We start from the raw sequence: 13,293 nt of genomic DNA on the forward strand, positions 1-13,293 counted from the left end.
TGAGCCAAGCACAACATTATTCCATAAGAACACAACCTATGAAAGCCTGTTTCCACCACATAAGGGGGAAAAAAATCATTATTATGACATACTAAGCTGTAATTGTGACATAAAAATGCAAAATTATGACATATTAAGTCATTAGTAATTACTAATTGTGTCAATAATTTTTTTTTTGCCATAGATACAACTTTGTATCTCATACTTTACATTTTTATGTCATAATTATGTTTTTTTATCTCATAATTAATTTACCAAAGCATGATTTTTTTCTTATGGGGCAGAAATGGGCTTCACAAACAAAATTTAATTTCGAAGTAAAAAAGCTGAGGTGTCTAATTCTTCTGCTTACAAATCATTGTCTCTATTTGTATCGTTTGAAAGCACTACAGCAACGTTAGCAACTGCACAGTTATGTAAAATGTGAACATCTTGCATCAGTAGACTTTGTTTGAGCTACGCAAACACTCCGCTAATGCAACCTGCCTGTCTGTAATTAGTTAAAACAATTAAACTGAAATTACCATCACTTATGCTATTTTCTGGTAGTTTATGTTTCTAAATCTGCCATGCAGCAATTGTCACTAACCACAGTAATTGGATCTTTCAAATAAAGTCTAAATCAAATGCCATAACAACACCAGAGGTCTGAATTTGCAATAACGTTACTGCAGCAGATTTAAACTTCAGAGATTTAGATTTATGCACTTTATTTGCCCAAAAGCATTCAAAATATACATTTTATCAATTTGTGTGTTGAAAGCAAGCTAGCACCATGTTCCAGTTGAGCTATTCAGGAATGGGGTGTAGAAACTAAAGCAGTAATAGCATTTTCATCACAAATAACTGAATGCAAAAGCTTGTTATCCAAGAATTCAGTTTCCTAGTTTCCTCATTTCCCAACGCTTCCCAAATTAGTGACCAATCACCCTTATGGGAACTAACAGCACATCTGTATTCCCTCTAAATACAAAGATAAATTGAACAAATTGGAGTCTGGCTTGAATTTAATAGATTTCCCGGGGACCTGCAGAAGAAAATGAGGTCACAGGGCTATGGGCTCTCTGCGGGGTCAGGAAGGGACATGGATTTTGAAGTGTTGAATTATAGGTTTGGCAGCGTTCTGGTAGAACAGTTGCTTTTCCTGCAGGATGAGAACATTGAGATCTTGAATATCGCTGTGCTTCTGGCCCTAAGCATGATTAGGTGCGCACAGTGCCAAGGACAGACACAAAGATGGCCTTATTCTTCCGCAAACCAGGAGTAACACTGTCCAAAGAAATCAATCACATTAAGAATGCCTTTTAAATTCCTAAATTCCCAAATTAATTTGAATTGGTAGAAAACAGGATGCAGAATTGTATTTCAAATTTAAATGTAAGGAAGCAGAAGTTAGTTACACATTGTTTTGAAGACTGATGCAAGTTCTTTTCACATCTACATTGAGTGAATGACTCAAACGCAATTATTTAGATAATTGAACCAGCTAATTCGATATGTGGTGGGTTAAATCCAATTACATTTCCGCACAAACATTGGCCATATGTTGAGATTTGTGCAACACTTCACGTATAATAGGCTAAATGTAATTACCGAAAGATGCTTTTCTTTGCAACAGTGTCTTAAAAGTTTAAGAGCACATTGAGAGACTGACAGAGAGTGAAGTTCATTTTGCGAGCCATTTATTATGCTCTCTGTGCTTCTTTTCTAATCAATGCTCATCAACCCTCTGATGCCCGGCTAATGGTGTTTTACCGCTCTCAGCCAGTAAACATCTTCTCTCTATGCAGGGCATGCACATATATTCGCAGTATGTGTAGTGGGGGTTTTTGTCTCCCACTTGCGTGTATCCTTATAGCACCTACAGTACAATGTAATGGGTCCCAATGGGGGTGTTATAGATGGGTCTCACACTCTGTCATTCTGATAGACATGGTTTCCGTGTTGGATATACTGTATAGAGAGGCTGTTAAGACCGTAGTGCATGCATGCTAAACAAATGGAAGTGGGCATTAGAGAAGGCAGAAATGGCCTCATTCACATGGGGACTGCACCTGCTGGTTTTGTTTTTGTTTATGTGTGCACATATGGAGTTCATACCCATTAGGACTGATTTACAATGTGATGCAAGACAAGCTGAAGTCCTTAGCTTTGGCATGAAGGTTGAACTCAGACAAAAAAAACAAGTTAATGACCCACAAGAACTTGGTTAAATTATTTAACGTTTTGACTCTTCTGTTAATGTTAGAACTCATATAGAAGTCACACTTAAAAATATGAAAATTTGGTCATTATTTACTCACCCTGATGTCGTTCCAAACCTGGATGACTTTCTTTTTTCGGTATAGGATACAAAAGGAGTAAAACAGAATATGAAAAGAGCAGCATGAGCAGTTATAGTGAATAGTAAACAAGATTCAGGCAATAATTGCTTTTTTTATTTACTTAATAAATACTTTAGAAAATAATATAGATTCTGAGTTGTATTAACTGCTTTTATGGTGCTTTTTTGTCCATTTTGCACCAGCCATTCAAAAGGTTTTTCTTAAAATAGGTTGTTTGTTCTTATTTTCCCTCATGTCACTAATGAATTACATCTCCACTGAAATACAGTACCTAAATAATAAAACGATTTGTTTATTCCTTCTTGTAGCTCAAACAGTAGAGCATGGCACTAATAACTTTAAGGTCATGGGTTCGATTCCCAGGGAAAGCAAGAACTGATCAAATGTGTACCTTGGATGCAAAAAAGACGCTTTGGATAAAAAACGTCTGCCAAATGCAAAAATGTAAGTATTAAGCAAAATACTTTACTTGAAGCCTGTATAATGTGTTATAAAGGTATTCAATGTCATGGGTTCGATTCCCAGGGAAAGCAATAACTAATCAAATGTGTACCTTGGATGCAATAAAAGACGCTTTGGATATAAACGTCTGCAAAATACAAAAATGTAAGTATTAAGCAAAAAACTTTACTTGAAGCCTGTATAATGTGTTATAAAGGTATTCATTATGCACGTTTAAAAGATTCCTTGCAGATTCCTTGTTACTTCTGAAATTGGTTGTTTGGCATGTGTTTTAATGTATTACACTTTCTGAAGGTGTAACAGTAGATTTGTATTATAATTTATTATAACTGTGGTCACAATTATTAATTAGATTAATGCAACCAGTAGTACAATACATTATAGGGTGCGTTACGATTACGAGGCATAATTAGTGCATTGAAATATACTTTTATAATGCATTATATAAAGGCTTCAAGTAAAGTGTTACCGAAAATGTATCTAAAACATATAAGGGGCAATACAAATACTTACAACAAACTATACCAATTGACATTATTATTATTTTTAATGAAACTGAATGAACCCTGACATACATGGCGATCTCATTTAGTTTAGCTCCCATAAATACATAGTTCAAGGTGAAGTTCTGTTGAATGCTAAAATAATTAGTAGTGCAACTACATCTCCATTTGTGTTCCACAGAAGAAAAAAGGACTTGACAGAATGTTCATATTTGGGCGAACAATCCTGTTAAAATTAATAAAGGACCTTGTTAACGCAACAGCTAAATGTTTCTTCTTTAAAGGTCTTCTTGCAGGTCCTGTGACTGGTACATCCTTGTTTACATAGCGAGAGGGACAGATTGGCGCAAAAGCAAACCACTACATGTTTCATATCACGTCCCTGGACACAATAAGCCTTTCACTGCTATGAACTTTTAGGTCCCCATGGCTGTCACATCTATCCTCCTTCATCCTTTCTTTCTAGCATCCTTTCTTTCCCTCCACTCCATCTTTGCGGTGCCTTTCCAAGCTTGCCCATACCCTGAAACACAACCTCCTTTATGAGAACCCCAGAGACAAAGATGTCGCTATTCCATAAGCAGTCCAAGCCCATTCATCATTTTTTTTTTTTGTCTTTATTTATATAATCCTGATCCACTGCCTTCACAGTTTGGTTCTCGCTGATTTGAATAATGACTCGTATAAATTCCATCAATGTCAAATGCTTCGTATTTCATCTCTATCACAGGAAACATTATATCATAGATATCATGAGCATGCTATATTTCACACCACGTTATGGGACATATACGAGCATGATTTTTTAATGCGGCACCCTGCAGTGCAGTACGATATACGTCTTGAAAAGTTCAAAAGCGTATCTCCTGTTGTTTAACTGATACGTCCATTCTCATGAATAAGATTTAAAGTGCATGGATGGAAGTGGAGATTTGTGAAAGAGATAGGACCATTAATCAGACTATGACCACAGGCATGCTGGGGGATGGGCAACCTGCAGGGAATGTTGCTGCTGGCGTTATTTTGCCTCAAACGCCTATGCAACACTGATGTTTTATACTAAAAAGATGCTGATCTCTTAACTTCCTATATCAAAGCTAATTTGCATTAACATGCACAGATATGACGTTATTAAGAAGTTACCATCAAGGTTTTTTGTCAAATTGGATGTTTTTTTTATACTGTTGCCAGATACAGTTTCTGCCTCAGAGTAAAATACATAAAAAATAGTTTAAAATAAGAGTCATGTTGTCAGATTTAAAATTACACTATGGGGCTAAAAAGTCACAATTGCGAGATAGAAAGTTGAAATTACTATAAATACATTTGCATTGTGAGATATAAAGGCGCACTGTGAGATATAAAGTATGATATAAAGTCAAATGTCTGAATGAAATAGGATCTTAAGAGAAAAATATATATACAGGGAGAATTTATCGAGAATTGTGTGGATAGTGAATAATGGGCATTCAATACCAGAAGATAGATAGATAGATAGATAGATAGATAGATAGATAGATAGATAGATAGATAGATAGATAGATAGATAGATAGATAGATAGATAGATAGATAGATAGATAGATAGATAGATAGATAGATAGATAGATAGATAGATAGATAGATGGGTGAATGGGTGGATGGATGGATGGGTGGATGGGTGGATGGACGGATGGGTGGATGGGAGGGTGGGTGGGTGGATGGGAGGGTGGGTGGGTGGATAGATGGATGGATGGATGGATGGATGGATGGATGGATGGATGGGTGGATGGGTGGATGGGTGGATGGGTGGATTGATGGGTGGATGGGTGAATGGGTGGATGGATGGATGGGTGGATGGGTGGATAGGTGGATGGGTGGATGGATGGATGGATTGATGGGTGGATGGATGGGTGGATGGGTGGGTGGATGGGTGGATGGATGGATGGATGGATGGATGGGTGGATGGGTGGGTAGATGGGTGGGTGGATGTATGGATGGATGGATGGATGGATGGGTGGATGGATGGATGGGTGGGTGGATGGATGGGTGGGTGGGTGGATGGGTGGATGGATGGATGGATGGATGGATGGATGGATGGATGGATGGATGGATGGATGGATGGATGGATGGATGGATGGGTGGATGGATGGATGATATATAGATAGGATAGGACAGACATACAGACAGACAGAGTAAGTAAATAAATAAATAAATAAATAAATATTTGGTTACCATTAATGTGTAAAACTAAAGTAGTTTGTTTTAACTGGAATAAAATGATCAACTGTGAAACAGCATCGATTCTAATTTCATATTGACTTCAAACTAAAAAGGAACAGTGCTTCCCTACCTCTCTGAAATACAGTCTGTGCATGCTAAAGATTATATTACCACAAACACACAAACAGCCAAAGGGTGCTTTCTCTGAATGATAAAAGCTTATTAACTAACGATCCAGTGCTTCAGGATCCAAAAAAGACACATTGATTGATCAAACAACATCTAATGCTAGATGAGTCATACAGAAACTGTGCTTTCCTACTGCCTTAGGCATTTGCAAAAATGTACCGGTCTGGTGTTTTTGGTGCTTTCTGTTTGCCTCTCGGGAAAGGATGGATAAAGGGAAAAAGGGATAAGATTAAGGGAACCCTGAACATGTCTGATAAGATTGACCTCCTCGGGTTTGTCCTTCAGTATTACCTCATTATATTTATTCTCCTTTTGGTGCAAGTGATGACGGTGACTGAGCAACTCCAATGACAAGCAGCCTGTTAAATATGTTATAGGGGAGATCCTCCATCACAATAATCACCACATCTTTACTACGGCTACACGATACTCCCCTCCCCCAGTGCTCAACAGACAGAATTGATCTCATTCACATCCACATTCAAAACCACAGAATACACAGGCTACACACAAACACACAGGCACTGCCCTTTCCTTCAGAGAAAAAAAGTTTAATAAAAAATAATATAAGTGGATCTCAGAGATAGTGGCTTTAAGCCTCCCTTCAAGTGGCTTCAAGTCTCACTGTGAGCAATGCATGCATCATTGACAACAGAAGCTTATATCATAACTAGGGCCGGGACTCGATAAAAAAAAATAATCTAATTAATTAGAGGCTTTGTAATTAATTAATCGCATTTTAATCGCATAAATATTTGACCTGAGAACTGTGAGAAGTAATTTTTTTCACATGGATTTTTAGTATACCATTGAATAATGACTGCATACATAAGCTTAAGCAACAAAATATTGTTTATTTTTGTTCAACCAAGTCCAGCAGACCAGGGCAATTTTTTCCATTAAGTGTTGCAATAGCATATTGCTACACACTACACTAATAGCAATAGCGAATTCCTTGTTGCATAGCTTGCACACAACCATGCTCTTATCGACGCTTCCATCCGTTCGTTTTTTGTAACAACATTTCCCAGCCACCGGCCAACCAAAGCGATCTCGTCAGCTTCATCGTCATGAACGCTAGTTGGTGCGCCAGTATAATCGGTCCGCCGAAACTCATCCAGTGAGAAACGTTCCGCGGTGCAAAAATAAGTGCGATTAAAAATACTTTTTTTGTGTAATTAATTAACGCGTTAAAGTGTGTAATTAATTAATCTTAATTAACGCGTTAAAGTCCCGGCCCTAATCATAACGTCATGTATTAGAATGTGCTATATTTATTAAAGGGCTTAATTATAGCATAGATCCAAGGTGTTACAATTATTAAAGGGATAGTCAAAAAAAAAAGTTTTGCTCTCTGTGAAAAGCACAATTTTAAATCACATGGTTTTAAAAAGCACTGTATAAATAAAGCTTTACTTCTCTTAAATCTCATTCATTAATACACATATTCAAACTTTGTGTGTCAAGAAGATGCATTGCAGCTGATTTCAAGGCAATGACAACAAACAGTTGTACTTTTTTTCGGAGTCAACTATACGCCCACTTTATGGAAAAGAGCAATGTGAACATTCTGTAATTTCTTCTTTTGTGTTTTACAGAAGAAAGTAAGTCATACAGGTTTGGAGCAACATGAGGGTAAGTAATGACAGAATGCTCATTTTTGGATTAAACAATTGACCCTTTGAAACTTAATCCTTGAGAAAAATGGTTTAGAACTGATACTGTTTGTTACCAAACCAAATAAGTTTGCAACGTTTGCAAATGTCAACTCTGTGACATTTCCAGTAATGTTGACAAACCAGACTAAAAAGCTCAGTCTGAATAACATTTCCTCCTCCTTAAATTCCCTTCCACACGAATTCACATCATATCTGTGCTTCTTTTCAGACGTGCCACCCTCATTCATTTATTTATTTATTTATTTAGTGTCGTTCTGCTTTAGAAAACTTTTCCGCTTGCGTTAAGCTCGCATGAAAATGAAAAGCGAGATGCAGCACATTTTTTTTAGCTTAGGGCGCAGGTGTTCCTCAATTGAATTTGTATGTCTGAGTGAATATGGCATCACACATGGAGATGAGAGGCCTCACTGTAGGTTTTTATCTCTACCAGTGATGGTTCGAATCCACAGTGAAAATCAGTTAGCACTGCGCTCGGCCACAGAGGTTATCTCCCACACAAAATGAAATCTGAATTGTTTTTGCAACCTTTGAATACGATAAAAGTATATCATGAATAAGAAAAAGGTCTTATCACACAGCAATTTAAAGTGGTCTTCAAAGAGTATAAAGAACCAGATTTTTGGTGCTTGACCGCAAAACCCGCTAACACAAAACTAGGCTGTTGTGGGTGGTTGCTAAGGTGTTATATGTCCTTATATTATTCCGGTCCCTGTAGATATGCCTCAGGTCCTCTTTCACATTTAATCACCCTCCAGTTAAACTCATAAATCTGAATGCTTATAAAACAGCACACCTCTCTTCAACAAGCGGCAGTATTTGATCCTCACATAAAGAAAATAATTTTATTGGGTGGCAGGCATCTGATAGGCACAGAATACCTCTCATTATAATGGTGCCGGGCTGCATTGTCCACTTGCAGTGTTCTATTTCTGTGTTGATGGTGAGAGGAATTTGCCCTAGATTTCATCACAGTGGCCTCAATTTGCCAAATTTGCCAAATAAATAGCCTTTATGCCATGAAGGAGTCCTAGTTTGAACTCAGATAAGACACAAACATAAACAACAGTTGATCATTTAATCCATTTTCCATTCAAATTTGACGTAAATTGGTATTTTAGTTCTTGTTCATCAAACTCAAAGAGAAACATCTAAAACCCATCATTTTAAGAGGTTGACGATGTCAATTAGAACTTCTTACGAGCTCTGAAACATTGAACTGTGTTACTAAAAAGGTCATTGAATTGTAGGAAGCACATTATTTTACAGTACTGTTTTGCATGAACATTCTATTCTCACACACATACACCGTTTGGACTTTGATTTCAGTTGGCACCATTTCCCTTAGTTTTATTGTCATGGTTATTTATTGATTAGTCATTAAGTTCAGCTGTGTTCACCCGTTATCGATAGTATTTAAGTTCTGTTTGTCTTGCCTCATTTAACGCTTTGTAGAAAATATCCTGTTCCTGTTTACCTGAGAGTTATATTAAAATATTTCTGATCCTTCATCATCGTCTACGTGTTCGTTACTACTACAAACCGTGACAACTACTGTATGTACTCATTGTAGTAATGGCACTAACTGGGTAATAACTAGGTTAATAACTAGGTACAAACCCTGAACCTACTGTACCCCTAAACACAACCCTAAACTTGTTGTTGCCTTGCATTATTCAGTATTTCCGTGGGTAACACTATAAGTAGAAAGTGCATGTACTGCTAAATAAAGTGCAACCAAAATGTATCATGAGGCTTTCAAACAATGTAGGCCTAATGATTTATAATCTCGCAGTTAAATTGCCCAGGAAACAAACACAAAAATGTGTGACCCACCCAAACTTATCAGATAAACTGTTGCATAATAATGATGATGATAGCTAGCCCTACAGGATATCGTACATAAACAAGATTTGAATATGAAACAAATGAGCCCTTTTGTTTCTGGTAGTGGGATTTTAAAAACATCTAATAGAAAACCAGCTAACTACAGTGTTCTCACAAGCTCAGATGAGCACAAGGTTCACTCCTCTGCCACCGCTCATTAGAAGCAAATCACACCCACTGTCTCAGTGGAGGAACATCCAACTCATTTCTTATCTGGCTTTTCCACACTCTTTACTGTGGACCGGAGAAGAAACCAATCATTGTCCTAATGCATGGTACTGAATCCACTCGTGAAGTCTCAAAGCACACGAGGCTGCCTTCTGTCTCTAATGCGACTTTAATTGTTTTCCTTACAGTAGAGTAACTTATCTTGCTGTCATGACACAGATTTAGAAAGAATCTGATTTTCATAATAGACGGCAAGGCTTGATAATCACATCAAAATTCGACTGTGAGAGCTGCATTCAATATGTTTTACATTAAAGAGCCTTATGTGAAAGGGTTTTGTACAACTAAACTTCAAAATTCATGGTTCTTCAATGGTTTTGGATGTTATATCAGGTTTAGGTTCTTTCGATCAGCATACTAGTTCCTAGGTTCTTGAAAATACCAGTATTTTAGGGTTGATTTCTCAAAGGTGACAGTGCCTTCTCAAAAAGAATCAGATGAGAAAATAATTGACGACAAATATAAAACAAAATATTAGTAAATATGGGATCAATAAATGTGAAAATATATTTTTTAATGAATTAACACTGTAGTGTCAGCACTAGATATAGTTTAAAGTGTCACGTGAGAGATGATTGGCTTGGCTATTGATCACTCTGTCAACACAATAATGTCCTAAGATGTTCAAAAAAGGTGTGCAAGAATCTGTCAAACTGGTAAAAACGAACAAACTAATTACAAAGTTAACAACTTACCGGCATTTTTAATTTTGGTCACGTTCAAATCAAAATGACCCTAAAATGACATCCATTTGAGTGTAAGGTCATTATTTATAGCGTAATATAACATACCAATATAAATATGGTTCCATATGCATTTAACCTGGAAATCATTTCACCATCCAATGGAATTTACAAAAGGGACTTTTCTCCTTGTTTCGAAAGCTCACCACACGCCACTGCAGTACATAAATGATGTGTTCTAAACAACTAGAGAATAGAAAGTATGCTGTGGAATTTAAAAATTCTCTCCTACTGCACTGGCTTGCTCTACAACCCTTTTTTCTTCAAACTGAAACCTTTATTTTTTAGACCGTACAGCCTGGGGTTCAATGAGAACCCAAGAGCAAGCCAAGCACTCCAAAAAAACACAAGAGATCAATCCTGTAGAGGAAAATTAGCATCTCTTCAAGTCTAATGTTGGTGGTAAGGATGTCAAGGGCTACCAAGGGCATGCTTTTCAAAAGCACAATATGCTTCAAGCACCACAAGTGCCATGAAAGTACCACATATCTGTACTGTATAAGCATCTGCACTGATACACTATTATGCTACAAACCAAGAGAAAGAAAGTTGCAAATCCAACAGCTTACGCATTAGTATGCATCTATATGGCTTAAGCAAAAAGAAATATATCACAATGCATGTAACCACTTAAATCCATCTCAAATATGATGCACTTTTGACTATAATGCCTAAACTGAAATGTTGACAGTATCAAACGTCTCTATTCATATTTTAATAATCTAAACATCACCAATAGCCGTAGCAAACAAACAGTAATAAACGAACTGCAGGGTTTCCTATTACAGCTGGAGTCTATAAGCACGCTACTCATAGTCATTTGAAATACTAACCGGCTTTGATTTCACCTGTCAGATGCGCAAAAGAAGAGAACGCTTTAGAATAACTCTCATACATCTGATAAGAGGCTTTGAAAGTCTTAAAACACGCGTATCTAATGATATATCGAGAACAAAACCTCTACTTTCCAAAAAACAAAGAATTGCCTACCTTTCGCTGTAGTTTGTGGGCGAAGATCGGAGAGCTCGAGCTGATAGTCAGCGCGCTACACCAGAATGTCTCGAGTGATGATGCTTTTCCTTCAGTGGTGCGTTTCTCTAACAAATACATTCAGTGAAAGGCTGGACGCAGTCAATAGCTTTTAGAAATCCATGGCAACCGAGAAAACCCTCCACAACTTCGCTACATCGTGACCGGGTTAACACACCCCCTTCCTCAATGACAGTGACTCTACGTCTACGGACTCTAACAATATGCCAATCGGTGACTATGAATTTGTCAGAGGTCTTAGGGGTATTTGTAGGGTACTGAATCACTGTATAATGTTCCCCTTTCATAATTTTTGTGTTTAATTGTTTATAGTTCGAATAGATAATGTTTTTATTAAATCAAATGGCCTTAAAACATGACTTTAAATGTTGTATGTTCCCTTAAAAAAAAGTCAAACAAACAAGGATGTTCAAACCAAGCTGGTTTTGTGGTCTGAGCTGGTTGGCTGGTTTAGAGGGGTTTGGAACATTTAACAGAGTGGGAAACCAGCTAGACCAGCTTGACCCATCTGGGAGACCAGCTTAAACCAGCTGAGTCAAAATAGTGTTATGTTAATGCTGAGGAATTGGGTAAAATATTTGGCCCCTGCTGTGTTTTCAGCACCTTAGACAGCAGCACAATTGGTGGCTTCTGGCTTATGTGTAGTGTGTCCTAACATTTACAGGCACTACATTGTCATGGAAATATAGGCCAGCGTGCTATTGTGGTTAGTAGGCCTAGTGACCATAGATTTGAGCTCGTATACAGTGAAGAAAGCCCCAAAAAAGGACAATTAAAAAGCTAAATTGAATTTGCATTACATAAATATCAAACCAAATGCACTTATTTAGAAAGATAGCACAAGCACACTTACAGTTTTGCTTAATAATTATAATTTAACCAATTATATTTTAATATAGTATAACTATATATTATATAATTATAATATGTATGAATTTAGAGATTACTCTTGGTTTGAAATAAATGGTGAGTAGGACCCAGGTGAGGGGTTTTATATATATATATATATATATATATATATATATATATATATATATATATATGTATATATATATATATAATCTGTAAGCCACAGCCCATACCCTTAAAATGTATCTTGCCATCGCTAGTGTGGACAGCTTTTGTCAGTTATACTCCTAGTTATCAATTTGAACCCATTTAGTTGAGTTTATTTATTATAGCCAACACATCAGAATTAACAGAGGAAATTCATACCTACTAAACTGGTAAACTCATTCTAGTGGATCCCCTCAAAGACAGCAAATGACCAGCGAAAATCCAAACTAATCTAATTTGGGCCGATCTAATCTAATTGAGAGGCTTACAAGATCATAGATTCACCCAGCACAAAATGTAATTGGATCTTTTTATGAGGCCCACTGCTTCTCAGTAGGTGCTCTCTTAAATCCAAATTGATTTATCGTCAGCCGGCGGACACCTGTCACATCTAAGTGTCTACTGCAGGGGCAGGAAAGTGCTTGCACTACACCAATCTATAGTGATGAGTATCAGACATGTGATGACTAAAAGGTTAGGGGAGTAGCACTGAGTTATGGGTAGTGTAGCAGAACATGTTACTCAGCTGGATGCAGATTGGTAACAGTATCTCAGTAGGATTTTTGTAGCTAAGCTTGATTGCTGTGTGAATATTTCTGGGTGTGTAAAGCAGATAACCTGCATTTTTTCAGATTAAAATACTTAATATCATATATACATCCATATGTATACACACACACACACACATATATATACACTCACCGGCCACTTTATTAGGTACCCCATGCTAGTAACGGGTTGGACCCCCTTTTGCCTTCAGAACTGCCTCAATTCTTCGTGGCATAGATTCAACAAGGTGCTGGAAGCATTCCTCAGGGAGTTTGGTCCATATTGACATGATGGCATCACACAGTTGCCGCAGATTTGTCGGCTGCACATCCATGATGCGAATCTCCCGTTCCACCACATCCCAAAGATGCTCTTTTGGGTTGAGATCTGGTGACCGTGGAGGCC

At 37.3% G+C, this 13,293-nt stretch overlaps 1 protein-coding gene across 1 annotated transcript in view; it reads right to left on the bottom strand.

Annotated features, from left to right (window-relative positions):
* The window catches only part of chl1b (cell adhesion molecule L1-like b), a 94,015-nt gene extending 82,557 nt beyond the window's left edge, over window positions 1-11,458 (bottom strand). The window contains exon 1 of the mRNA XM_056256204.1: window positions 11,224-11,458. The gene's annotated coding sequence lies outside the window, so the exon portion shown is untranslated. The remainder of the gene's footprint in view (window positions 1-11,223) is intronic.
* Between the last annotated feature and the right edge of the window lie 1,835 nt (window positions 11,459-13,293).

Source organism: Rhinichthys klamathensis, unplaced genomic scaffold (assembly GCF_029890125.1).
Source record: "Rhinichthys klamathensis goyatoka isolate OS25496 unplaced genomic scaffold, OSU_Roscu_1.1 h1tg000124l_1, whole genome shotgun sequence".
Classification (NCBI taxonomy): Eukaryota; Metazoa; Chordata; class Actinopteri; order Cypriniformes; family Leuciscidae; genus Rhinichthys; species Rhinichthys klamathensis.